The sequence below is a fragment of the Rhinoderma darwinii genome, chromosome 8 (genome assembly GCF_050947455.1).
Source record: "Rhinoderma darwinii isolate aRhiDar2 chromosome 8, aRhiDar2.hap1, whole genome shotgun sequence".
Lineage (NCBI taxonomy): Eukaryota > Metazoa > Chordata > Amphibia > Anura > Rhinodermatidae > Rhinoderma > Rhinoderma darwinii.
This window is the reverse complement of record NC_134694.1, coordinates 7,901,111-7,929,038: the sequence shown is the minus strand read 5'-3', so window position 1 is coordinate 7,929,038 and position 27,928 is coordinate 7,901,111. Positions and strand designations below refer to the sequence as shown.

The following is a 27,928-nucleotide window of genomic DNA, read 5'->3' as shown; positions in this document are numbered from 1 at the left end:
CAATTCCCCCGAAAATCCACGGGAGAATTGCATGTCTTATTACGGCACGGTTCTGCGGTCCGGGCTCATTGAAAACAATGGCCGCGGCCATGTGCATGTGCGGGCGGCCTGCGGCTGACAGTCCGCTGACAGTCCGCAGCCGGCCGACCCGAAAATCACGGTCGTGTGCATGAGGCCTTAATGGTTGGTAGGGGATCAAATACTTATTTCTCTGTGCACAATGCAAATAAATATATATAATTTTGACAAAGTGATTTTCTGTTTTTTGTTTTTTTATATAATCTATCTCTCACTGGTAAAATTAACCTAGCCTAAAAATTCTAGACTGTTCATGTCTTTGACAGTGGGCAAACTTACAAAATCAGCAAGGGATCAAATACTTATTTCCTTCACTGTACATAGTGACTCCACCAGCAGAATGGTGAGTGCAGCTCTGGAGTAGAATACAGGATGCAACTCAAGATCAGTACAGGATAAGTAATGTATGTACATAGTGACTCCACCAGCAGAATAGTGAGTGCAGCTCTGGAGTATAATACAGGATATAACTCAGGATCAGTACAGGATAAGTAATGTAATGTATGCACACAGTGACTCCACCAGCAGAATAGTGAGTGCAGCTCTGGAGTATATAACAGGATGTGTAACTCCGGATCAGTACAGGATAAGTAATGTAATGTATGTACACAGTGGCTCCACCAGCAGATTAGTGAGTGCAGCTCTGGAGTATAATACAGGATGTAACTCAGGATCAGTACAGGATAAGTAATGTCATGTATGTACACAGTGACTCCACCACCAGAATAGTGAGTGCAGCTCTGGAGTATAATACAGGATATAACTCAGGATCAGTACAGGATAAGTAATGTAATGTATGTACACAGTGACTCCACCAGCAGAATAGTGAGTGCAGTTCTGGAGTATAATATAGGATATAACTCAGGATCAGTCCAGTATAAGTAATGTATGTACACAGTGACTCCACCAGCAGAATAGTGAGTGCAGCTCTGGAGTATAATACATGATGTAACTCAGGATCAGTACAGGATAAGTAATGTAATGTGTGTACACAGTGACTCCACCAGCAGAATAGTGAGTGCAGCTCTGGAGTATAATACAGGATATAACACAGGATCAGTATAGGATAAGTAATGTAATGTATGTACACAGTGACTCCACCAGCAGAATAGTGAGTGCAGCTCTGGAGTATAATACAGGATGTAACTCAGGATCAGTACAGGATAAGTAATGTAATGTACACAGTGACTCCACCAGCAGAATAGTGAGTGCAGCTCTGTAGTATAATACAGGATGTAACTCAGGATCAGTACAGGATAAGTAATGTAATGTGTGTACACAGTGACTCCACCAGCAGAATAGTGAGTGCAGCTCTGGAGTATAATACAGGATGTAACTCAGGATCAGTACAGGATAAGTAATGTAATGTATGTACACAGTGACTCCACCAGCAGAATAGTGAGTGCAGCTCTGTAGTATAATACAGGATGTAACTCAGGATCAGTACAGGATAAGTAATGTAATGTGTGTACACAGTGACTCCACCAGCAGAATAGTGAGTGCAGCTCTGGAGTATAATACAGGATGTAACTCAGGATCAGTACAGGATAAGTAATGTAATGTATGTACACAGTGACTCCACCAGCAGAATAGTGAGTGCAGCTCTGTAGTATAATACAGGATGTAACTCAGGATCAGTACAGGATAAGTAATGTAATGTATGTACACAGTGACTCCACCAGCAGAATAGTGAGTGCAGCTCTGGAGTATAATACAGCAGGTAACTTAGGGTCAGTACATAAGTGTTGTAACAGCGGAGGTGACAAATCTCATGATGCCCGTTGGATAATAGGGGTGGCCCTTGTGGCAATGGTCCGCTACAGTCAACATCTGGTAAATTTCACCACAAACCTCTCTTGTAGCTCTCTCAAGGCCTTCATACAACTTGGATATGGTAGGCCTGCCATAAAGGGAGGGCATATCGCTGCTATAGTGCGGTTGTCATCTCCTACACTTTTGAAATGCAACGTTTATATTGCATTAAAATTGGTCCTCAAACTGGTGGTAGGGGGCCCGCACTAGGTAGGGTAGACGCTGGGGCTTCTGCTATTTATTACCATGTAGTTATGGTTTTCTGGACCATGAAATGGGCATTTGGGGAAATTGACATCCATCAGAATGGTGTATATATTTGGATGTAGTTCTAATAGTGTTGTAGGGGTTAAACTCCCTTCTGCGTCACAAAGTTATTCTAACCTCCTCCCCCACTGCACTTAAACTTTTTTTTCCGGAAACTTCCCTGGGCCAGATGAAATGCATGCTTGGCCGAGAGCCCAGCTGGATTCGTTCACTGCCAGTGAAAATTCCTGGAGTGGCTGATTACCACGCAACTTGGGGGCAGGGATCGGGAAAAAAATCCCAGCAACTCTCATCTTCTCCATGCCTTGGCCGCCCCAGGGCCTGGTTTGCATTTGGATGGAAAGTTTTGTGTTTTTAGCTGCTCCCTTAGTTCAGGGGAGAGTCTCCCAAATACTTCATTCTTCTTCAGCCTCTTCTGTTCCAGTGTGTACAGTATAAGGCAGGATGCACATAGATCATAAACTATCACCCCCACTATGTACTAACAGCCCTCCCGACAAACGCCATGCAGAACGCCACAACACATCTGCCTGCGCTCTGCAGACCATAACTAGACCTTAACATCTGCATGGTAAAGCTGGGACCTGTGGTACCACAATAATTGCAGAACAAATGCAGCAATGGACGTTGTAGGGCTGCCTTAAAGGGACAGCGCCATCAGTGCAACCACTTTTGCGGTTGGACTATTAGGACATATGGATGTGGAGGTCACTCGATCGGGATCCCCTCTCTAGTAACCAAAGCGGTGGGGGGGGGTGCTAAAAGTGTTTGACTCTGGAGGACTCGGCGCAACGATTTTATTATATGGCGCCATGCAATATTACATTCCCCTATCAAAGAAATGTGACCGGTGTCTTAGCACCAACTGCAGCTGGGTGAGATGGGACCACATTAAAGGTGGTGTTCAGTTTTTTTTAATGTTCTTGAGTGCAAAAACAGCGCCACCCTTGTTCGTAGGCTGTGTCTGGTATTGCAGCCCATCCCCATTAAAGTGAATGGGAACTAAGTTGCAATACCTGATGCAGCCCATGGACAAGACTGGCGCTGTTTCTGGAATAAAAGCTACGATCTCTTTTCATCTAATCTTAGACAATTTCTTTCAGATAGTGGCTTGAATATTCCCATCAGGACAACCTTCGTCTAAATATCCTATTAGGACATAGGGAAGTGATAGAGGGGTTCACAAGAGTCCTTGTCCCTAATATGGCGGTAAGCATCGAATATTCCCGGTAGGGTCCTGCTGCCCAGCTTACACTAGCCTGGCATTAGTACCAGTGCAGAGGACGGGTGGTGGATCAGATACAGGGAGCAGTGTAATCCCAGGCTCAGGGATGACTATCAGTGGGACATTTTGCAGACGTGTGGAGCTGGCGCCGTGCCCCGTTCCCATAAATATAAAACAATATGCGGCAAATGTATTCCTTATAATTGTTTAACATTGATGTAAACTATTAGATTAAAACGCTGCTGTGCTCAACATGAGAGCAAATTAGTCATCTCTATTCCCTGCCTGCAATCGGTTCTGTCTAATCATTGCCAAATCTAAATCCATATCAGCTACGTCTCCTTTTAAAAGGCCTACAAGGAATGAGCCAACAATTCTATGTACCGCTGATCTATGGCAGCGCTTATCCTGAGCTTCCGGGTTATTGAATAGAATGCTGGAATGCAGTCAGTAAAGACTGACACACAGATGAAAAGTTGGCGTGAGGGACTATAAGACGTGACTCTGTGGAACAGTGTCGTCCTTTACACCATGGATAGCCGGATGACAACCCATATGCTGCTGTAATGGCGGTGTTTAATGGTGGTCACCCAGCAATAGTTTTTTTCTTTTAGAAGAAAATTCCTTGTAAAACAGAAACAATTACAGTATGTTGTGTCCTGTACCTACCTCAGCTCTCGTCAGACCGTCATGTCCGAAATAAAGATGAGGTTTCCTGGGTCGACCTGGTCCAGTAACGCGAAGACGTCCACTAAATCCTTCAAATTTTGAGATTTCTGATTGAAAATAAATAAAAATGGAAAGCAAGTAAATCGGCATTCTGCAGTGTGTTTACCCTCTGGACACCGTATTGCACATCTTCTAGATCATCCTATCAATTTAAAATGCATTCAAGATGACGGCTTTCAAGATAACTGAGTGGTAGAGTTGGCATATTATAGGTAGACCCCCAAGCACAGCCAAAAAAGTGGACAACCACCGGTCTAAATATACTCAAAGCAATTAACTTTGATTTTGTCAGAGAGGGCGGAGTTTTCCTATTAGAGAACCGCCCATTTTCGGGAGAGATCGGATGCAATGCCTGCTGCAAAGCATCATGGTGCCAAATTTTAAGACCATTAAAAATATTTGTTTGTGGATATTCTATTTTTCTATTCAACCCTTATAACATATAGAATTCTGTAGCCCGATTTGATCAGCCTCCAAATCATATTCGTAGACGAGTTCTTTAGGGGTTAATATTGATTACATTAGTGCGGGCTCTATGGTCAGGAAAGGTCACGCACCTTTGGAATGTATCTTATTCTTACTTTTATTTTTGAGTTTGTATTTACTCTGAGCAGTGTAGAAACCAAAAAAATCTCCAATTGGAAACAGTCAACAAGCTGCTGTTGGCAAATCTATTAGTGTTATTATGTGTCTTTCTTCAGTTCTTCATAGATTAATCACACTGTTCAGGTTTTCATGAATTAAAGGTGTTCTCCAGGACATGGACATTGATGGCCTAACCTTCGTATATGTCGTCAACGTTTCATTGATGGGGGTCTGACTTACAAGAACCCCACCGGTCAACACTATGAAGGAGTCTTAGCGCTGCTTTCCCTTCGTTGTTTACAACTCACTGCGCTAATCAGCATGTCCGATCTCCACCGATCAAACATTGATGGCCTATCCTGAGGAGTGCTAGAGAACTCCTTTATTGTACCTCAGCCAAAGTAAGATCTAGCATCCTGCTTGCTGATGGTTTCCAAATAGTGACCCTTTTTTTTTTTAATGGACTGCATAGAGGAAGGGGTTACTTGTTTGCAATCCCATATTTAATTTGCTTGCTCGTGTTCCATACAGCTGATCTTGGCCGACTTTGCAGCAGATTAAACGAAAATACAGTTGTGTGAGTAACGGAATGAACAAATGCAAAAGATATTCTTATCAGCGATGATGCCAGAAAAGGTATTTCACTAAATAACCATCTAGAAAAAAGTCCACGAGTCCTCACACTGCCGAGTAACAATATCATTATAGCAGTACTACTAATATATTTAGATTATGCATAACTTTTTTGGAAACCCTTACAAAAATTTTTTATATATTTTTTTCCTTGACCATCTAATAATCCAAAGCATTTGATATGGCACCAAGTATGCCACAGGGAATGCCCTAAAAACAGTCCCTGCTCCCAGTGGGACTCACATACTAGAGGCAATTTCATAGTAAGCCAGTTGACATATCGGTATGTTTTTGGAATGTGGGGAGAAACCCGAGAATTTGGATGATACCAACATATAGAAATGGTACGCTCAGATTCAAATTCATACCCCCAGGCTATATACTTGATTCCTGGTATCTAGTGTTGAAGAGAATAGAGACGTTGTCATTTGACAGTGACTCCATTTCAAGTTTCATGCACTGGTAGGAGATATTACTACATGATTGGCCAATGGTGCCCGCCACCAGTTATAGACCACCCAGATGTAACTAAAGGAGAGAGTAGGTAATTTGAGAACATGAAAGTTACCACTGGCCAACAGAGACTAGGTGCTATACACTTGAGCATTAAGGACTGTTGAAGCCACAGATCCACCAGAAAAGAGCTGTGTAGGGCAAGTTTATACAGGTGGGTTGTGGGTAAGTGAATTGCCAGGAGAGGGATGAGTTAACCTACGTTGGGTTGGGTGAGGCTGTTTGGCATTGGTAGATGGGCTATTTGGTGGTCGGGTTGAAGTCAAACTGCTCATGAGGATTAGGTTGATGAGGTTCAGCTACTACAGAACATAAGGATAGACTTCAAGGGGTTTAATTAAGGTTTGGTCTGTGGGTCTTATCGTAGAGCTAGACCTTTGGGAAGTATAGGTTATGCTGCCAATCGTTGGGTTGAAAGGTGGACCTAACCAAGTTTGTGGGTTGGAAACTTAAAGATCAGACCAATGGATCCACCATAGTTCTGCTCCATGTTCTCATCTGTCTGCTCAGCAATATCTCATTGATTAAGTGGAAAACTGCTTTGAGATCCCATAAATCATAACCTACAGGGTAAAATAACCATGCTAGATCCTCCATGAGCTCTGGAAACCTTGAGATGGAGAATGTCAGTTCTTTCAGCTGTCAAAATAGTTGTGAATAGAGCTGAAGTGTTGTATTACATCACTTTCCACTTAGCTGTAGAGCGGTGTCGTAAGTGGAACCTTCATAAGACTCATGGACCTCCTGAGGGAGCTTCACAGAATCTGTTTTAGGTTATGAGATGAATTTATGAAGAGGCTTCAGACTAAACCAAACACCCACAAAGTGGCTGCTAACAGATTACAAATGCTTAACATGCGAAGAAACCTCAGAGGATTCTATTGAACATATTAAATTCTTATTGGTTTCTTTAGAGTCCACCATAAACTGTTCTATCAGGATATGAAGTGGTCCAGTGGTAAGGACTTTGCATATTCCTTGTCCAGGGCCTTAGCCAGAGGGGGCACCAACATGCCACTCTGCCTTGATCAGGGTATTTAGATGCAGGACTAAGGGCAGGAAACTAAACCTGCCCTGGGTAAAAAAAAAGGTCTAGGCCAAGCTATGACTCCGGGTGTAAAAACGGACACAATCAGACCGTCTAATTGCCAAGTTCCTGTGGCTATAAAGGGTGTGGGCCAGCTAGCACACTCTTGAAGCGTAACTAAACTTTTAAAAAACTCTTGATATATCATAGTGAGGTCATAAGTTTTGATCAGTGGGGGGGGGGGGTCTGAGCACCAAGATCCCACCGATCACTAAAACGAAGCTCTATTATATCTTATGTACTTTCGTAGAAGAAACTATGACTTTGGGACAACTCTCAAATTCTCAATATACCATTTTGTAATAGGCAGCTAAGAAGTTTAAGTACTCCAGTTCTGGATCATTTCTGGACGTCCAGGTTACTAAGTTAAGCCATACACCCCCTACGTTATTTCTCCAAGCCCCATCTTAAAAACAAAAACTCCTCCTTTTTCCATAGATCTATGCGACTATTTTTGGAAACCAGAATTGGGACCTTCTAATAGAATCTGGATTTTTGGAGAGATCTAGTTGTGTCAAATGCTCAAAATACATTAATTGCTTTCTGAAGGGGCTAACATGATCAGCCACCTGTATGGACGTAAACGTTCCTGGACGTTCACAGACAAGTAGCAATAAAGGGGGCAGGATTTTTACTAAAGAACACTACAGATAGAATGGATCTAGAACGTTCTACTTCATCTTTTCAGGGCCAAAGAGCTTGAAGCATCCATAAAATAGTTTGAATGGCAATAAACTGTAGGTCATCGGCCGGGTCAGTATTGACATCTGGAGAATGTGTTCTGTTACACAGATGTGCATCTCCTGATTTCTACAAACATCTCTGAGAAAGACTCCTCAGTCCATCTGCTGAAAATAATCAGTCCCAGGGAACCAAGCTGAAGTCTGGACATCACATTTTAATCATCGAAAGCTTTCCTTTATTATAATGTGAGACGTCATAAGAAAACCATCTGTACTCTACATGGGGCAGTCAGCCCATAGCTAAGATCTAGAAATTAATAATGATTGCATACATTTTAAAAATATATCTTAAATGTTGTTCTTCAGGAAAGGGACAAGTTCATATGCTATAATACTGCCCCCTATGTACAATACTATAACTACTGTAATACTGCCCACTATGTTCAAGAATATAGTTACTACAGTTACTCCCCCCCCACCCAGGATACAAAAATATAACTACTATAATACTGCTCCTATCTACAAGAATATAACTACTATAATACTGCTACTATATACAAGAATATAACTACTATAATACTGCTACTACATACAAGAATATAACTACTATAATACTGCTACTACATACAAGAATATAACTACTATAATACTGCTCCCTATATACAATAATATAACTACTATAATACTGCTCCTATGTACAAGAATATAACTACTATAATACTGCTCCTATATACAAGAATATAACTACTATAATACTGCTACTACATACAAGAATATAACTACTATAATACTGCTCCTATCTACAAGAATATAACTACTATAATACTGCCCCTATATACAAGAATATAACTACTATAATACTGCCTCCTATATACAAGAATATAACTACTATAATACTGCCCCCTATATACAAGAATATAACTACTATAATACTGCTCCTATATACAAGAATATAACTACTATAATACTACCCCTATATACAAGAATATAACTACTATAATACTGCTACTACATACAAGAATATAACTACTATAATACTGCTCCTATCTACAAGAATATAACTACTATAATACTGCTACTATATACAAGAATATAACTACTATAATACTGCTCCTATATACAAGAATATAACTACTATAATACTGCTCCTATATACAAGAATATAACTACTATAATACTGCCCCTATATACAAGAATATAACTACTATAATACTGCTCCTATCTACAAGAACAGTCAGCTGTAACGCAGATTTTGGAATGCACTTAAAGTTTGATGAATGGTCAGGATGAAGTCTGGAAGTTATTACCACTTGACTCCTTATCTGAATAGATTTCCTCCTATACAATACGCAACCCAGCTAGAAAAGAATACATTTATGTCCGCTATACGGCACTAGAAAAAGACTGCATGCAAGCATAAAGCAGTATGATATATTTGTGTTAGGGCATGGCCCCACGTGGCGGATTTCTTCCGCAACTGTCCGCATTAATGCCGCACAGAATCTGCGTTGCAGATTCTATGGCGGATCTGCCCAAAATGTGCAGTAAATTGATGAGGACTAGCTGCTGCGTATTGCGGTGAAAGTACTTCCCTTCTCTCTATCAGTGCAGGATAGAGAGAAGGGACAGCACTTCCCCTAGTGAAAGTAAAAGCATTTCATACTTACCGGCCGTTGTCTTGGTGACGCGTCCCTCTTTCGGCATCCAGCCCGACCTCCCTGGATGACGCGGCAGTCCATGTGACCGCTGCAGCCTGTGATTGGCTTGTGATTGGCTGCAGCCTGTGATTGGCCTGTGATTGGCTGCAGCCGTCACTTAGACTGAAACGTCATCCTGGGAAGCCGGACTGGAGAAAGAAGCAGGGAGTTCTCGGTAAGTATGAACTTCTATTTTTTTTATAGGTTGATGTATATTGTGATCGGTAGTCACTGTCCAGGGTGCAGAAACAGTTACTGCCGATCGCTTAACTCTTTCAGCACCCTGGACAGTGACTATTTACTGACGTCGCCTAGCAACGCTCCCGTAATTACGGGTGCACACACATAGTCACCCGTAATTACGGGAGCCCCATTGACTTCCTCAGTCTGGCTGTAAACCTAGAAATACATAGGTCCAGCCAGAATGAAGAAATGTCATGTTAAAAAACCAATACGCTCCGCAGCACACATAACATGTACATTACATCTGCGGACTTCATTGCCGAACTTAGAATCTCCATTGAAATCAATGGAGAACTTCCGCAATGAGTCCGCAACCAGTCCGCCACTGGTCCGCAACATCCATTGTATGCTGCGGACACCAAATTCCGCACCGCAGCCTATGCTCCGCAGCGGAATTTTCCGCCTCGTTTAAACAAAGCCTACTAAAAAGAAGTGGAAGGCAATGGAGAAACGGGTCCGCTGCGGATTAACGCTGCGGAGTGTCCGCAGCGGAATTCAAGAGCAATTCCGCCACGTGTGGCTTTGCCCTTACAGGGGGCAATATTATAATAGTTATATTCTTGTACGTAGGGGGCAGTTGTAGTAGTTATATTCTTGTATATAGGGGGCAGTATTATAGTAGTTATATTCTTGTATATAGGGACAGTATTATAGTAGTTATATTCTTGTATATAGGGGGCAGGATTATAGTAGTTATATTCTTGTATATAGGGGCAGTATTATAGTAGTTATATTGTATATAGGAGGAGCAGTATTATAGTAGTTATATTCTTGTATATAGGGGGCAGTATTATAGTAGTTATATTCTTGTATATAGGGGGTAGTATTATAGTAATTATATTCTTGTATATAGGGGGCAGTATTATAGTAGTTATATTCTTGTATATAGGAGCAGTATATATAGTAGTTATATTCTTGTATATAGGGGCAGCATTATAGTAGTTATATTCTTGTATATAGGAGCAGTATTATAGTAGTTATATTCTTGTATATAGCGGCAGTATTATAGTAGTTATATTCTTGTATATAGGGAGCAGTATTATAGTAGTTATATTCCTGTATATAGGGGGCAGTATTATAGTAGTTATGTTCTTGTATATAGGGGCAGTATTATAGTAGTTATATTCTTGTATATAGGGAGCAGTATTATAGTAGTTATATTCCTGTATATAGGGGGCAATATTATAGTAGTTATGTTCTTGTATATAGGGGCAGTATTATAGTAGTTATATTCTTGTATATAGGGGCAGTATTATAGTAGTTATATTCCTGTATATAGGGGGCAGTATTATAGTAGTTATGTTCTTGTATATAGGGGCAGTATTATAGTAGTTATATTCTTGTATATAGGGAGCAGTATTATAGTAGTTATATTCCTGTATATAGGGGGCAGTATTATAGTAGTTATATTCTTGTATATAGGAGCAGTATTATAGTAGGTATATTCCTGTATATAGGGGGCAGTATTATAGTAGTTATATTCTTGTATATAGGGGATAGTATTATAGTAGTTATATTCTTGTATATAGGGAGCAGTATTATAGTAGTTATATTCTTGTATATAGGAGCAGTATTGTAGTAGTTATATTCTTGTATATAGGGGCAGTATTATAGTAGTTATATTCTTGTATATAGGGGCAGTATTATAGTAGTTATATTCTTGTATATAGGAGCAGTATTATAGTAGTTTTATTCTTGTATATAGGGGCAGTATTACAGTAGTCATATTCTTGTATATAGGAGCAGTATTATAGTAATATTCTTGTATATAGGAGCAGTATTATAGTAGTTATATTCTTGTATATAGGCGGCAGTATTATAGTAGTTATATTCTTGTATATAGGGGCAGTATTATAGTAGTTATATTCTTGTATATAGGGAGCAGTATTATAGTAGTTATATTCTTGTATATAGGTGCAGTATTATAGTAGTTATATTCTTGTATATAGCGGCAGTATTATAGTAGTTATATTCTTGTATATAGGGAGCAGTATTATAGTAGTTATATTCCTGTATATAGGGGGCAGTATTATAGTAGTTATGTTCTTGTATATAGGAGCAGTATTATAGTAGTTATATTCTTGTATGTAGGGGGCAGTATTATAGTAGTTATATTCATGTATATGGGGGCAGTATTATAGTAGTTATATTCTTGTATATAGGGGGCAGTATTATAGTAGTTATATTCTTGTATATAGGAGCAGTATTATAGTAGTTATATTCTTGTATATAGGGGCAGTATTATAGTAGTTATATTCTTGTATATAGGGGGCAGTATTATAGTAGTTATATTCTTGTATATAGGGGGCAGTATTATAGTAGTTATATTCTTGTATATAGGGGATAGTATTATAGTAGTTATATTCTTGTATATAGGGAGCAGTATTATAGTAGTTATATTCTTGTATATAGGAGCAGTATTATAGTAGTTATATTCTTGTATATAGGGGGCAGTATTATAGTAGTTATATTCTTGTATATAGGGGCAGTATTATAGTGGTTATATTCTTGTATATAGGAGCAGTATTATAGTAGTTATATTCTTGTATATAGGAGCAGTATTATAGTAGTTATATTCTTGTATATAGGAGCAGTATTATAGTAGTTATATTCTTGTATATAGGAGCAGTATTATAGTAGTTATATTCTTGTATATAGGAGCAGTATTATAGTAGTTATATTCTTGCATATAGGAGCAGTATTATAGTAGTTATATTCTTGTATATAGGGAGCAGTATTATAGTAGTTATATTCTTATATATAGGGGCAGTATTATAGTAGTTATATTCTTGTATATAGGAGTATTATAGTAGTTATATTCTTGTATATAGGGGGCAGTATTATAGTAGTTATATTCTTGTATATAGGGGCAGTGTTATAGTAGTTATATTCTTGTATATAGGGGCAGTATTATAGTAGTTGTATTCTTGTATATAGGGGACAGTATTATAGTAGTTATATTCTTGTATATAGGGGGCAGTATTATAGTAGTTATATTCTTGTATATAGGAGCAGTATTATAGTAGTTATATTCTTGTATATAGGGGCAGTATTATAGTAGTTATATTCTTGTATATAGGGGGCAGTATTATAGTAGTTATATTATTGTATATATGGGAAGTATTATAGTAGTTATATTCTTGTATATAGGGGCAGTATTATAGTAGTTGTATTCTTGTATATAGGGGACAGTATTATAGTAGTTATATTCTTGTATATAGGGGGCAGTATTATAGTAGTTATATTCTTGTATATAGGAGCAGTATTATAGTAGTTATATTCTTGTATATAGGGGGCAGTATTATAGTAGTTATATTCTTGTATATAGCAGCAGTATTATAGTAGTTATATTCTTGTACATAGGGGGCAGTATTATAGTAGTTATATTCTTGTATATAGGGAGCAGTATTATAGTAGTTTTATTTCTGTCCATAGGGGGCAATACTGCAGTGGTTGAGTTTATATTTTAACCCCATTGTGAACTTCTTAGGTAAACATGCAAAGTTCACAAACTGAAGTGTTTCTGCACATGTCCCAGGTTTAATCTACAGATTCTCTTATCTCTATCTCTATGTATATATATATATTTAGTTATCTATCTCTTAATGGCTTGTACATAGAGTCCAGTTCCTTATGTCAAACAACTGGTGGCCATGTGTAATGGATGATTTCATAGAAGCGATATGTTTTTTCCTGGATTAATAGCTGAAATACCAGAAGAATGTAGTTAACCGGAGTAAGAGGAATAAAGAAACACTGCTATTAAAAACAAGATGTTGACATCATTGATGCCAGTGATCTCCATATTGCATTTTGGGAGTTGTAGTTTTACAACCGTTGGAGAACCATATGACCACTAAGGTTTTTTGGTGACGGATCTCCGTGATGACCTCATACCCCATTGTGACTGACAGACAGTGCTACTTAAGTTTTCTTGCATTTCTTAACTGATTCTAATTGCATCCATCTAAAGTGGGAATTGTGGGTGAAAATCAAAAATGACGGGGTGACCCTGCCTATTGCAATACAAGTCAAGAAGATCCTTCACTGTTCTGTACACGGACTCCGGGCCTGTGGCTGGCACTCGGCCTGGACTCAGCTGGGAGTCAGTCCATAAAAACAAAGAAATGTAAGCTCGGATACAACTGAGCGAAACCACAACACAACACAACAGCAAAGCCCTCAACTCCAGGAAACGGGACTCTTGTAGGAGAGACGCAGACTCGGGATGTGTTCCTGAACCTATAGTGGCGCTCTTTATGCACCATAGTCCATCAGCATTCATCCATTCGACAAAGCTCAACTATTGGGATAGTCAATAGAGGAGAAGTTTCAACGTGTGGTCACCGCTGAAGTCGCCATGTACTCCGAACAGCAGAACTCTGTGAACATGAGTCAATCAGTGTCCTCCGCTGTCTAATGCACATATTCTCTGGTGTCTTACAAAGACTGACCTGCAATCCCAGCCGTCACTGTCTACACAGACTATGACACCGATACTGGTAAACCTGTGACCCAACCACCACCTCTAGAGCCATTTCATCTCTAAAGTCGGCCATCAAATAATTGCTGGGTAAATAATTTACCCCATTTACCCAATGACAGGCTGGTTCTGCTCTAACAGGGTTCACAATCTGCAAGACTCTATGGCCAACATGATGGATCTTCACCCTCTCTACACCCTAGAACTATTGGCCATGGATGTCATCCTACTGATGTACACTGTAGTTCCTATAGTAAAATTAACATCGGGAAACTTTATATATTGGAAACTTAACCCCTTAATGACCAGCCTATTTTAGACGTTAATGACCAAGCTATTTTTTACGTTTTTCCATCGTCTCATTCAAAGAGCTATACACTTTTTATTTTTTGCGTCGACACAGCTGTATAAGGTCTTTTTTTTTTGGCGGAACAAGTTGTAATTTTTAATCGCACGATTTTGGGGTACATAGACTTTATTGATTAACTTTTATTAACTATTTTTGGGGGGGTATTTAAAAAAAAAAGCAATTTCGCCACATTTTTGTGCGTCCTAAATTTACGCCGTTTACCGTGTGGTATAAATAACACAATAACTTTATTCAGCGGGTTGTTGCGATTGCAACGATACCAAATTTGTATCTATTTTGTATGTTTTACTACTGTTACACAGTGAAAAACACAATTTTTTTCAAAATTATTTGTTTTTGTGTCTCCATATTTGAAGAGCCGTAAAGTTTTTATTTTTTCGGCAATGCAGTTGTATGAGGGCTTTTTTTTGCGGGACGACTTGTTGTTTTTAGCGGTACCGTTTTGGAGTAGATGCGACTTTTTGATCACTTTTTATCACATTTTTTTTAAGGCTGGATTCAAAGAAAACAGCAATTTTTGCATGTTTTTTTATTTTATTTTTTACGACGGTCACCGTGCGGAATAATAAGTTTATTGTCGGGGTCGTTACGGACGCAGCGATACCAAATATGTGTAACTTTTTTACTTTATTTTGTTTGTTAATAATAAAGCATTTTGTAACGGGGAAAAGTGGGTTTTTCTTTTTTTTTTTTTCACTTTTTTATTTCACTTTTTTTTTTCACTTTTTTTTTTCACTTTTTATTTAAACTTTTTTTTAAACTTTTTTACTAGTCCCACTAGGGGACTTCACTATGCAATCCTCCGATCGCATTTATAATACACTGCAATACTTCTGTATTGCAATGTATTATGCCTGTCCGTGTAAAACGGACAGACATCTGCTAGGCCTCCGGCATGACCTAGCAGGCATTCACCACAGGCAGACCTGTGGGCCTTTATTAGGCCCCCGGCTGCCATCGGAGACACAGACACTCGGCGATCTTATCGCCGGGTGTCAGTGGGATGAGAGGGAGCTCCCTCCCTCTCTCCAAAACAACTCCAATGCGGTGCACGCTATTCAGCACCGTATCTGAGGGGTTAAACGGGTGAGATCGATACTAATATCGATCTCATCCGGTCGAGCAGGGACGCCCCCAGCCCTCAGCTACCTCTGAGAGCTGGGAGATTTGACAGCTCCCTGCTCTGTTTACTTATTCCGATGCCGCAACGTAAAAAGTCTATTGCATCGGAATAAAGCCCGTTAGTGACCGACGTAAAAAGACTATGGGCCGGTCACTAACGGGTTAAAGTTGGTGGCCCATGATCTGATTCTATCTGTAAGCTCCCAGACACTTAATATACACTGTATTATATGAACCTTGGAGCTGGAAACTAATTATTTGATGGTATTTGTAAGGTCCTAGTTCCTATAGGAACCTTGAAATTGATGTTGGTCTCTGATGATTTGATGGCTCATGCATCTATTGGTATCTGTAAGATCTCAGACCGTTCATACATACTATAGCTCCTTCCTATAGGATCCTTGAAGTTGGTGACCCATACATCTGTTGGTATCTTTAAGGTCTGAGACCATTCATATACATTATAGTTCCTTCCTATATGATCCTTGAGGTTGGTGGCCCATACATCTGATATTTGTATGGTCCCACCACACCGTTCGTATACACTGAAGCTCCTTCCTCTAGGATCTTTGAGGTTGGTGGTCCATGATCTGATATTATCTGTAAGGTCCTAGACAGTTCATGTATACTATAGTTCCCTCCTGTAGGATCCCTGAGGTTGGTGGCCCATGCAGCTGTTGGTATCTTTAGGCTATGTTCACACTGAGTATTTTGGGGGAGGAATATCTGCCTCAAAGTTCCAAACGGAATTTTGAGGCAGATATTCCTCCCCCAAAATACTCCGTGTGAACAGCAATTATCGTGCCGTTTTTCGCCCGCGGCCATTGAGCGCCGCGGGCATAAAACACGCTTTCTCCTGCCTCCCATTGAAGTCAATGGGAGGTCGGAGGCAGAAGCGCCCGAAGATAGGGCATGTCGCTTCTTTTTCCCGCGAGGCAGTTTTACTGCTCGCGGGAAAAAGACGCCGACGCCTCCCATTGAAATCAATGGGAGGCGTTCTCGGGCCGTTTCTGCCGAGTTTTGCGACGCGGTTTCCGCGTCAAAAAACTCGGCAAAAGACCCCGTGTGAACATAGCCTTAAGGTCCCACCACACAGTTCATATACACTATAGTTCCTTCCTATAGGATCCTTGAGGTTGGTGGCTCATGTATCTGATGGCATATTTAAGGTCTTAATTTAAATATACTGTAGTCCCTATATGATCCCATTCAGTGCCCAAAATCAAGGGATCCAATTCTATTGAACCTGGCTCTGTTATGTCTAGTAATTTAAACACACACACTGGGTAAGATTGAAAGAAGAGATCTCCTAATAAGATGACCCTCACACTTAACAAGCCATAAGCATGACAAATTTCCATGAGGTCGGTCTCCAGTAAAATTAGTGGAGCTACAGCAATTATGGGTGACAATGCACAAATGTATGGATCAGCGAAGTAAATCCGCTCTATTTAAAGGGATAATGTTGCATTTTATTGTAACCTTATTCTGTACTTGCCCCATTGTTTACACTGCTGAGCAGCTAACTATGTTTTAGGGGACAGACAGAAATTCTGCTCTAAAACTATAGGCTCTGTATATGTCTGGCACAGGTTGTGTGTGTGTGTCTCTCTGTGAAGATCTTTTACAATGCTGATCACTGTGTGCAGTGATCGCCCAACGTAGCAGTAAATGAAGACCCTTTCTAATTATCATGTTATTACAATACAGGAACATGGCTGGGCCCCCGGATTTTTCACCGTGTTAATCTTAATGCTAATCCTGCAAGTAAATCTAGTCCGAACGGATACTTTAAAATTAGACATCCCTCTAAGTCTCTCATGGCAGCGGTCCAGCTTCTTGTTGGCTTGAGAGTGGGTGTCGGGGATTGGTCTTATAACAGGATTTCATTATTGTTTAGATTAGGAGCTGATCCCATTGTGACACTTGTGAGAAAGAAATTCTGAAATGAAGTGCGAACATATAATGGAGCGAGAGGATAAAAGTGAATTAAATGTGAAGGAAAAATATAAAAAAAAAATATTTAAAAGGCAAAGTAAATCAAAATAATAAAACGTGTGTAAATAGCTTAACCATACATAGGCTACGTCCAGACACGGCGGACCTTTTCTGTCGCAAATTTACATGGTTTACATCAGGAATTTATTGCGGATATGCGTCGGTGCGATAGTATGGGCGCGATGCGAATTTCTAAATCCACCGCATGCCCCGATTTCCGTGTGAATTTTCTTCACTATGTGGATGGGGTTTTATAATTTTGTATTGTACTAGAAATTCCGCAGATGTGCAGGGCTAAATCCGCATCACAAACCTGCTGCGTTTCCGCCACGTCTGAACGTAGCCTTAGGGCATTTTTGCAGCCCAAATATTTAAATCCACAGCATGCCCTGAATTTTGACATGATTTTTTTTTTTTTTACGTCATACTGATTGGGTTTTGAAAACCTATCCGCATGTATTGTACTGTAAATTGTCGCAGATTTTCAGCGCAGAGTCCGCACGGAAAATCTATGACCTACCCACAAAGTCTGAACGCATCCTCACAGGCAGATATCCGCTTCTTTGCTCCTAATGTGCATAAACTTCAAGGCCCCAAGATGATCCCCACTTATCATGAAGTATGGACAAGCCGATCCCTACTTCTTATGGAAATTGGACAAGCTGACGTCTACTTCTCATGAAGGTTAAACAAGCTGATCCCTACTTCTTATGAAAGTGGGACAAGGTAATGTATACTACATATGAAGGTGGAACAAGTTGATGTCTTCCTATCATGAAGGTGGGACAAGCTGATCCCTACTTATTGAAGTGGGACAAGGTAATGTACACTACATAAGAAGGCGGAACAAGTTGATGGCTTCCTATCATGAAGGTGGGACAAGGTAATGTATACTACTTATGAAGGTGGAGCAAGTTGATGTCTTCCTATCATGAAGGTGGGACAAGCTGATCCCTACTTATTGAAGTGGGACAAGGTAATGTACACTACATAAGAAGGCGGAACAAGTTGATGGGTTCCTATCATGAAGGTGGGACAAGCTGATCCCTACTTCTTATTGAAGTGGGACAAGTTAATCCAAACTTCCCTAAAAGGGTATGAGCATAACTTTACTCCCAAAAAGGGTAACGCAACCGAGTTCTCACTATTGTGAACAAAAACATCTCTACCGCCTACAAAGCTGATCCTGACTTCTCGCAAAGGTGGACAACCCCCCTGGCCATCCCCATCTCAACCTAAAGGTATATACAACAGAGTACAAACCTTGCATGTGGCCCCTCAACAGTATTGACCGTTTTGCTAGCCATTGCAAAACTCTTTGCCCAACCATTTTATCCTTAGCAAATGTTCCTGTGGTCTCCGAGTGACCAGTGGGTTCCCATGTGAACCTTCTTGTGTTGACTGTGGGTGTTTTGGCCGCTGCACCGTATCTGCATAACCTTCTAAGGACGTCTAGAGAATTTCTTCTCTTCATTTACATTAGTGCGGGGTGAGCTTTTAGGACCATCTGCTCTTCCCGGTACATGACGGGCCTGCTCCTTGAGTGGTTGGAGCTATGATATGCTGCTCATAAGAGCTTGTGTGTTTACATGTGGAAGAGGCAGAAAACATTGATGCAGCGGTTCCAGGACGCCGCTCGTCTATCAACAAATGAATGAGTTTATTCAGCTCGGATAAACATTGCGGGGCTTTTAATTTGTTGTATAAAGGAATTCTATGGTCGGGGATGCACAATATAGGATTGTATTCATCCTTGTGTGGTCCAGACGGAGACAAATATCTCCCTGTTACACCACATCCACTACTGACAAGTGGAACACATCCGTGACTGTACGCCTATTATAATTTATAACCCTCTTTACTTAGATAACAATATTAAACAATAATTCCCCCCATGTTGCTGCTCAGCCCGAATATCTAAGGTTGGGGCTATGCAGTAGTTGTACTTGTGAACAGCCCCTTATGAGGCTTGGGTTACTCTGTCCACAACATGGCAGGGAGATGTAGCTTTCTATTCTTCCTCTTTTGGCCGGGTCCAGAAAGTTGGAAAATAACAGCAGTCATGTTTAGAAGCCATGGAGCTATTCTTTGGTCACAGAGTCACCCAGGCTTCACAGTAATACTGTGCCTGCTTTTTGGCCCTGCCTGTGAGGTTAGACACTGAATTCCACAAGGAATAGGTTGCTATCCAGTTTTCTTAGATCTGTATTATCTGTATACAGATTCATTCCCTACAGTAGCGCAGTGCTGATTTTGGGGGAATGGTGTCATACTAATCAGGTTTCAGTACCAGAGGCATAACTATGGGGGGTGGAGAGGTTGCAGTTGTACATGGGCCTTGATGCCTGACGGGCCCAATTTGTCACCGACATGTCATAGTTGGGAGCCTCATTACAGGTTTGGAATTTGGGTCCTGGCACTTTAAGTTACTCCTCTGTCCTGTCTGTTTAACAGGGGTAACGGGGCCCTTGGAGAGAGGAGGCTCCTGTCCTGTTTAGTTTCCGGTTTAAATATCCAGTACTCCCTTCTGCAGAAGAACTACATTTTTAGCAAACGAGGGGGTGAGGAACAGGCCCGAGGATCATTGAAAGGGGAAAGAATCACTACTCCCTTCTGTCTTGGGTGGCAAAATCTGGCACCACAATAGGGGGCCCAGTTTAGTCTTTGCCATGGAGAGCCCCCCCCCCTCACTTTTGTGTATACCACGATCAGTCAATTATGCTACCAATCTCTTCTTCATCCTGTATCTGGTCTCCAAAAGTAGCTATGGTGCAGAAGCCATTTTTTACAGCTATGGAGCTATCATTTAGTCACAAAGTCAACCAGGCTTTATAGACCTGCATAGTCCCTGCTCTGACCTCCCCCTACATTCTCTCTGTGGCTCCTCCTTTTCGGTTATACCCTGAATTCAATGCAGCCCGGTACTCAAAAGATAGAAAGAGTTTTTTTGTAGTGTTCTCCTGGGAGACATCTCTACCTGAAGCTTTGTAGCAATAACTGGAGATCCATATTAAAAAGGGACAAGTGGTGGTCACTTTTCTTTCCACATGTAAAAGGGCTCTCCTGGTCCATAGAGAAGACCAGAACAGGCCTAGAAGAAGTGAATGTGACCAAGGGGGTAAGAGGAGTCATTAGCATGAGGTGCTCTTCCTCTCATTCTCCTCAATCGGTGCTTGATTGGGCCGGATAGTTAGGAGCAAAACCTTTCATAGTTATCGTATAGATCAGTGTGCCAAGATAAAGGGTTCGGTTGGCCATTCCCCTTTAAGTTGTGCTTCGAGTTTTTGATCATCTGAGTGATTATTGAAATGGTTAATCAGGTAATCATGGCACTGTCCATCAACCACCAGACTTGTCTGGAGTCCAGTGGATGAAATGAGACAGTAGAAAAATCATTCTCCTGCTAAGAACAGGGTGAGCGAGTTGTAGAATTAAGCAGGTCTTTGTTTGCAGAGAGCCGTGGGGAGCAATGTTGAAAGTGCCACTCCTTAACCTGGCACCAATCCATGGCAGGGAGGGAAGACGGCCAAGAGTTCCATTCTGCCAACCCACATACAAAAATCACTCCAAGCCACAGCATCACCCCCATCATCATAAATCACCACTATCAATGGCCGACATCACCACCAGCCCAGAGACCTGGTGCAGAGACCTATCATGTTCCCAGCAGAGGAGTCATCAGACGTTTCCTGCATCACAATGAGACAATCACACATCCTGATGCTGACTCCACAGATTTATATCCCACCACTGGAGGTCACACATGGGCAGTAATGTCTCATGTCATAGACCAAAGTTGTCTCCTGGCATGAAGCTTATCATGTATCTAAGCATTTCATGTGTGATACTATGCTGCTGAGTCAGTGTATCTAAGCCTATCATGTGTTATACTGTGCTGGTGTATCTAAGCCTATCACGTTTGATACTGATTTCTTAGCCAATTTATCTAAGCCAACCATGTTCAGCTGAGCTGGTGTATCGAAGCCTATTATGTGCTGATACAGTCTGCTGGGCCGGGGTATCTAAGCCGATCATATGTAATACTGTGCAGCTGAGCCGGTTTATCTAATCCTATCGTGTGATACTGTCTACTGAACCAGTGTTTCTAAGCCTATCATGTGTGATACAGTCTACTGACCCAGTGTATCTAAGCCTGTCATATGTGATACTGTATACAGAGTTGGTGTAGCTAAGCCTATCATGTCTGATACAGTCTACTGACCCAGTGTATCTAAGCCTGTCATATGTGATACTGTATACTGAGTTGGTGTAGCTAAGCCTATCATGTGTGATACTGTGCTGCTGAGCTGATGTAACTATTCCTATAATGTTTGATACTGTCTATTGAGCCAGTGTATCTAAGCATGTCATGTGTGATACTGTATACTCATCTGGAATATCTAAGACTTATGTGTGATACGGTCTGATGAGCAGGTGTATCTAATCCTGTAATGTGTCTTCTATATATCCATCTCTGTAATATAAACACCATTCTTTTGCAACATGACGGGTAGTTAGGTCATGAAATGAGCCCTTGTCCGCAGACAACAGAGGGGTAGAAGTAATAGACGTTATATGTGATGTTCAGCGTTTCAGAGGTTCAGAGCAGGTCAGAAAAACCACTGGAGAAAAATGAATACCGGGCGACGGCGCCAAGTAATATTCTGTTACAAAGCAAGACCTCGGGAAAGAGAAAAGCTTTAAAGCTACAATTCACCCACAATTGTTTTCCTGATATTACAGGGCTGTGGCCAGAGAGGGGTCCGTGTAAAATTGTCTATTCCTTAAAGGGGATACGTCTACATTTTTGTACAGGGGTGATCTGTGCCCGAGCATGGGAGGACCAACTGAAGGCATACTCATTGAACTTAATGGGCGGCACGGTGGTTCCTAGATCTCAATGGGTACATCTGTCATACTTCGTGTAGCGTGATTTTTCTAGTTTTTCACTACCCGGGCTGCCATAGCTCTAGCGCTGGAATGAAATCAATGTAAAAACTAATGGGAGGAGTCATAGAGAGAGAGTGTAAAGGGAGTAGAGAGCAGGGACTGTGAATATCTATGAAGCCGGGGTGACTCTAAGACTAAATGATAGCTCTATAGCTACACAAAATAGCTGCCATAACTTCTTCCTGAGTGCATATATGAGAGAGAAGAAATCTGTGCTGTTGCAGAGAATTTATTAATGAAAATGCTACATATCTACCAAAACTGGATTATCAACTTATTGTCCATTAACCCCTTAGAATACGGTTTTAATGGAAATGCCTTCACAGATGAGAGCAGGCATCGAGGGACAACTTGCCGTATGCAACATCAATGTATCTTAAGAAACATTGGGTTGAGTCATGTTCAAGCTAGTGGACCACCACTAGGAGAAGGCCGATAGCTGTCAAGATCAGTTTCATGTCCCTATTAATGATGTTCTACACTAACTTGACTGTAAATTAGGGAAGGCCTCATGGCCAAAATAAACTTTTTTGCAATCAACCCTAGGTCAAGTGTAGGCCCACACTGTCCCAAACACCCCGATCTCCATAGCACCATATTAGTGATTTCCATTCAGGAATGCAAAGACCTACTCAATGTGCACATCATCTACATACATTAACATACATCCTACAATGTCCACAGTCCCACTTGTCAATTGACCGTATTAAAGGATTATAACCTAAGAACCTAATGGACCTGATGTCAGAAGCCCCCACCCCAACCATTTTTGGCAGAGAAAGATCTCAAGCCAGTTTGACCCTCTTTGTGTGTTACCATTCTGAAGGTTGTGAAGATGGAATATTTACACCTGAGTCACCTGATCCATGGTGAAGGCGGCTAAGGGCCAGTCTAAACAACCTTGTAACCCCATTGTCCCCCTTGGGATAAGGTAATGACACCTTAGAAGTCTTTTTTAGACTACATTGGACAGTAAGGAAAACAGGAAAACAAATTCTTGACCACATGGAGGAGAACCTTCAACGAAAAACGTGTGACCAGGGTGAAGGGTCATCGTCTTCTAGACCTATAATAAGAAGACCTATCTTATTGGAGAAGACCAATATAGTTGGTATTAATTCTGAATTATTATTATTAATAATAATTAATTCTGTTCAATATTTTTCAAAGTTTGTGACATTTTCTCTGCATTGCTTCTTTCCTGACAGGATCTTGCTCATATCCCAAAACCCCCCCAAACAAATAAAGATAGTTCTCCTGTTTCCCAGAAACTATTGCTCCACATAAATTGCTATCTGTTCGAACAGCCACACAACCCTCCTATGTACAGAAATCACTAGTACACAATGACTGAGAATGTTAACTGGCATGTACAGGAAGGAAGGCAGCCCCAGATTACATTGTATCATTCATAGTAATTACACCTCTGCTGACTGCTGTTATAGTAGATAGTGGGCAGTATTATAGTAGTTATATTCTTGTACATAGGAGCAGTATTATAGTAGTTATATTCTTGTATATAGGGGGCAGTATTATAGTAGCTATATTCTTGTATATAGGGGGCAGTATTATAGTAGTTATATTCTTGTATATAGGGAGCAGTATTATAGTAGTTATATTCTTGTATATAGGGGGCTGTATTATAGTAGTTATATTCTTGTATATAGAGGCAGTATTATAGTAGTTATATTCTTGTATATAGGGGGCAGTATTCTAGTAGTTATATTCTTGTATATAGGGGGCAGTATTATAGTAGTTATATTCCTGTATATAGAGGGCAGTATTATAGTAGTTATATTCTTGTATATAGGGGGCAGTATTATAGTAGTTATATTCCTGTATATAGAGGGCAGTATTATAGTAGTTATATTCTTGTATATAGGGGGCAGTATTATAGTAGTTATATTCTTGTATATAGGGGCAGTATTATAGTAGTTATATTCTTGTATATAGAGAGCAGTATTATAGTAGTTATATTCTTGTATATAGGGGCAGTATTATAGTAGTTATATTCTTGTATATAGGAGCAGTATTATAGTAGTTATATTCTTGTATATAGGAGCAGTATTATAGTAGTTATATTCTTGTATATAGGGGGAGGTGTTATAGTAGTTATATTCTTGTATATAGGGGCAGTATTATAGTAGTTATATTCTTGTATATAGGGGCAGTATTATAGTACTTATATTCTTGTATATAGGGGGCAGTATTATAGTAGTTATATTCTTGTATATAGGGGCAGTATTATAGTAGTTATATTCTTGTATATAGGAGCAGTATTATAGTAGAAATATTCTTGTATATAGGGGGCAGTATTATAGTAGTTATATTCTTGTATATAGGGGCAGTATTATAGTAGTTATATTCTTGTATATAGGGGGCAGTATTATAGTCGTTATATTCTTATATATAGAGGGCAGTATTATAGTAGTTATATTCTTGTATATAGGAGGCAGTATTATAGTAGTTATATTCTTGTATATAGGAGGCAGTATTATAGTAGTTATATTCTTGTATATAGGAGGCAGTATTATAGTAGTTATATTCTTGTATATAGGAGGCAGTATTATAGTAGTTATATTCTTGTATATAGGGAGCAGTATTATAGTAGTTATATTCTTGTATATAGGGGCAGTATTATAGTAGTTATAGTCTTGTATATAGGGGGCAGTATTATAGTAGTTATATTCTTGTATATAGGGGGCAGTATTATAGTAGTTATATTCTTGTATATAGGGGCAGTATTATAGTAGTTATATTCTTGTATATAGGATAAGTATTATAGTAGTTATATTCTTGTATATAGGAGGCAGTATTATAGTAGTTATATTCTTGTATATAGGGGGCAGTATTATAGTAGTTATATTCTTGTATATAGGAGCAGTATTATAGTAGTTATATTCTTGTATATAAGGGCAGTATTATAGTGGTTATATTCTTGTATATAGGGGGTAGTATTATAGTAGTTATATTCTTGTATATAGGAGGCAGTATTATAGTAGTTATATTCTTGTATATAGGGGCAGTATTATAGTAGTTATATTCTTGTATATAGGGGGCAGTATTATAGTAGTTATATTCTTGTATATAGGAGGCAGTATTATAGTAGTTATATTCTTGTATATAGGGGCAGTATTATAGTAGTTATATTCTTGTATATAGGGGCAGTATTATAGTAGTTATATTCTTGTATATAGGGGGCAGTATTATAGTAGTTATATTCTTGTTTATAGGGGGCAGTATTATAGTAGTTATATTCTTGTATATAGGGGACAGTATTATAGTAGTTATATTCTTGTATATAGGAGCAGTATTATAGTAGTTATATTCTTGTATATAGGGGCAGTATTATAGTAGTTATATTCTTGTATATAGGGGGCAGTATTATAGTAGTTATATTCTTGTTTATAGGGGGCAGTATTCTAGTAGTTATATTCTTGTTCACCAACAATGACTGTAATTAGAATAAACCAAAATAAATACTCCGGTCCCGCAGCCGTTGATATAAGGTAACATGATTTCTGATCTGGGACTTGTAGATTAATAAATCCAGGTGGCTCTCCAGGACCAGAAATCTAATCAGGAAACTAACACAGACATAAAGAATCTTAAATTATTCCTGTGGTTTTTCGAGCTTATGACTTCATTACTCTGTGGGATCTCATTCAGTCAGATATGTCTATTGAGAGGCAACGACCTGATGGAAAGTATTTTAACACGTAACCCCCTTCCCATCCCCCCACTATACCATTACAAGCTGTGGACATGAGCTAGCAAAACAATGTTGTGTAGCAGGCCTGGATATTAGTTATGGTTGTACCTTCCATATAAAAGCAGGTCAAAAACATGGGATTTATCATTTGAAAACTGGGTCAATTTTGTGTTTTTGGCTATTTAAATCCAAGTCCACCCTATTTTCCAAACCAGGAAGGACTGGCATTGATTTGGTTGCCAACGCTATGCCTGAGGAAGCCGTACCAGCGGCGATACGCGTGGGGTCTTTGCCCGGTCGTTGATTTCACCAGCATGGTTTGGTAATGGGACATTTTTCTTATCCTGCACACTTGTTTCTTAATTTATTTGCATTGTCTCTGCATTTTATGTTTGACATTGCATTTCAACGTATCCAAATGCAGACTTGTCCTTTCTTTTAGTGACATATTCCTGATTAAATTCCAATGGGGCAATGGTGGGGCACTTATTCAGGCCGGGGACGTGTTCTCTTTTTCTTGGTTTTTCGATGTCTTTTCCTTTTGAGTACTTTTTGTGCTCATTGTTTGTACTTTTTAATGTGTAATATAATTTAGTAATTTATATTGTTTTGGATGTGCGACTTTTTTTCTTTTTGTGTAATTGTTACACATTTGTTGAGTCTGTGCTCCCAGCACCTTTTTACATATAGTCCTCATGCACACGAACGTGTTTTTGCGGCCGCAATTCACCTGCAAATCTGTGGATTAATTGCGGACCCATTCATTTCTATGGGCCCATGCGCACGACCATGGTTTCCAGGGTCCATGCATTGGCCGGGAGCCTTGACCGCAAAAAGATAGGACAAGTAGTTATACAGGCCGCATTTGCGGTCCGGGCTCATTGAAATCAATGTGTGCACGGTCTGTGATTTGCAGGCGGCCCGCGGATGACACTCCGCAGCCGTCCGTGCTGCAATCATTGGCTGTGCATTAGTCCACAGTGTCGTGCCCACCCTGCATCTTTGGTTACCCCCTAACGCTACACCTGGTAACACCCTCTGGGGGAGCCCTGAACAGATTCACGTCCGCCATTGGGCAAGAGATGGAGTCAACCTGAACTAGGACCTCCATTCCTGATTTTTCTATGAGGTCTTTCTCCATAGTACTTACAATATGTTCTTGGCTCAGAATGAGTGTGACCCGGGCTGGCTCATAGTCTGTAGAGGCCCTTAGGCAAACATGAATGGGGGCCTTGTGCAATTGCTTGTGGAAGAAGAAAAATGGAGAATAATAGAAGAATAATATGACTTCAAGTATCTAAATATCATAGTACATAATACTGCCATACAGTGAGCAGATAACAGTGCCAAAATAGTGTCCAAATAATTACGTTATGAAATGCTTTTCTTAATTAGGACCGCTATGACATCAGAGACAGAGATGGATGCCCCTAAATGGTGGAGGCCCTAGGGCAACTGCCCCTTTTTCTCCATACTATATAGTCCAGCTCTGAGAGTTCCTCTATTTCACCTCTTCTTGGTGCTCAAATTGGCGGGAGAAACTGATCCCGCCTTATTAATATAGCTCCTCCCAAATGATAATAAGCCACTCCCAAACCAGTAAGTCCGTCCCCGTACACCAGTAAAATTATTTTCACTTCCAGGCTCACAATGAATGTTTTGAATAGGATCAGACTCTTGGTCGACAGTCAACAACTGGTAACGTCCTGATCTGGTATTTGGAACTGGTCGGTCTATTAGG

At 40.1% G+C, this 27,928-nt stretch overlaps 1 protein-coding gene across 2 annotated transcripts in view; it reads right to left on the bottom strand.

Moving 5' to 3' along the window:
- The window catches only part of LOC142659104 (discoidin domain-containing receptor 2-like), a 91,646-nt gene that overhangs the window by 38,608 nt on the left and 25,110 nt on the right, over positions 1–27,928 (bottom strand). For both annotated transcript variants that reach the window (XM_075834863.1, XM_075834864.1), the window contains exon 2: positions 4,052–4,158. The gene's annotated coding sequence lies outside the window, so the exon portion shown is untranslated. The remainder of the gene's footprint in view (positions 1–4,051; positions 4,159–27,928) is intronic.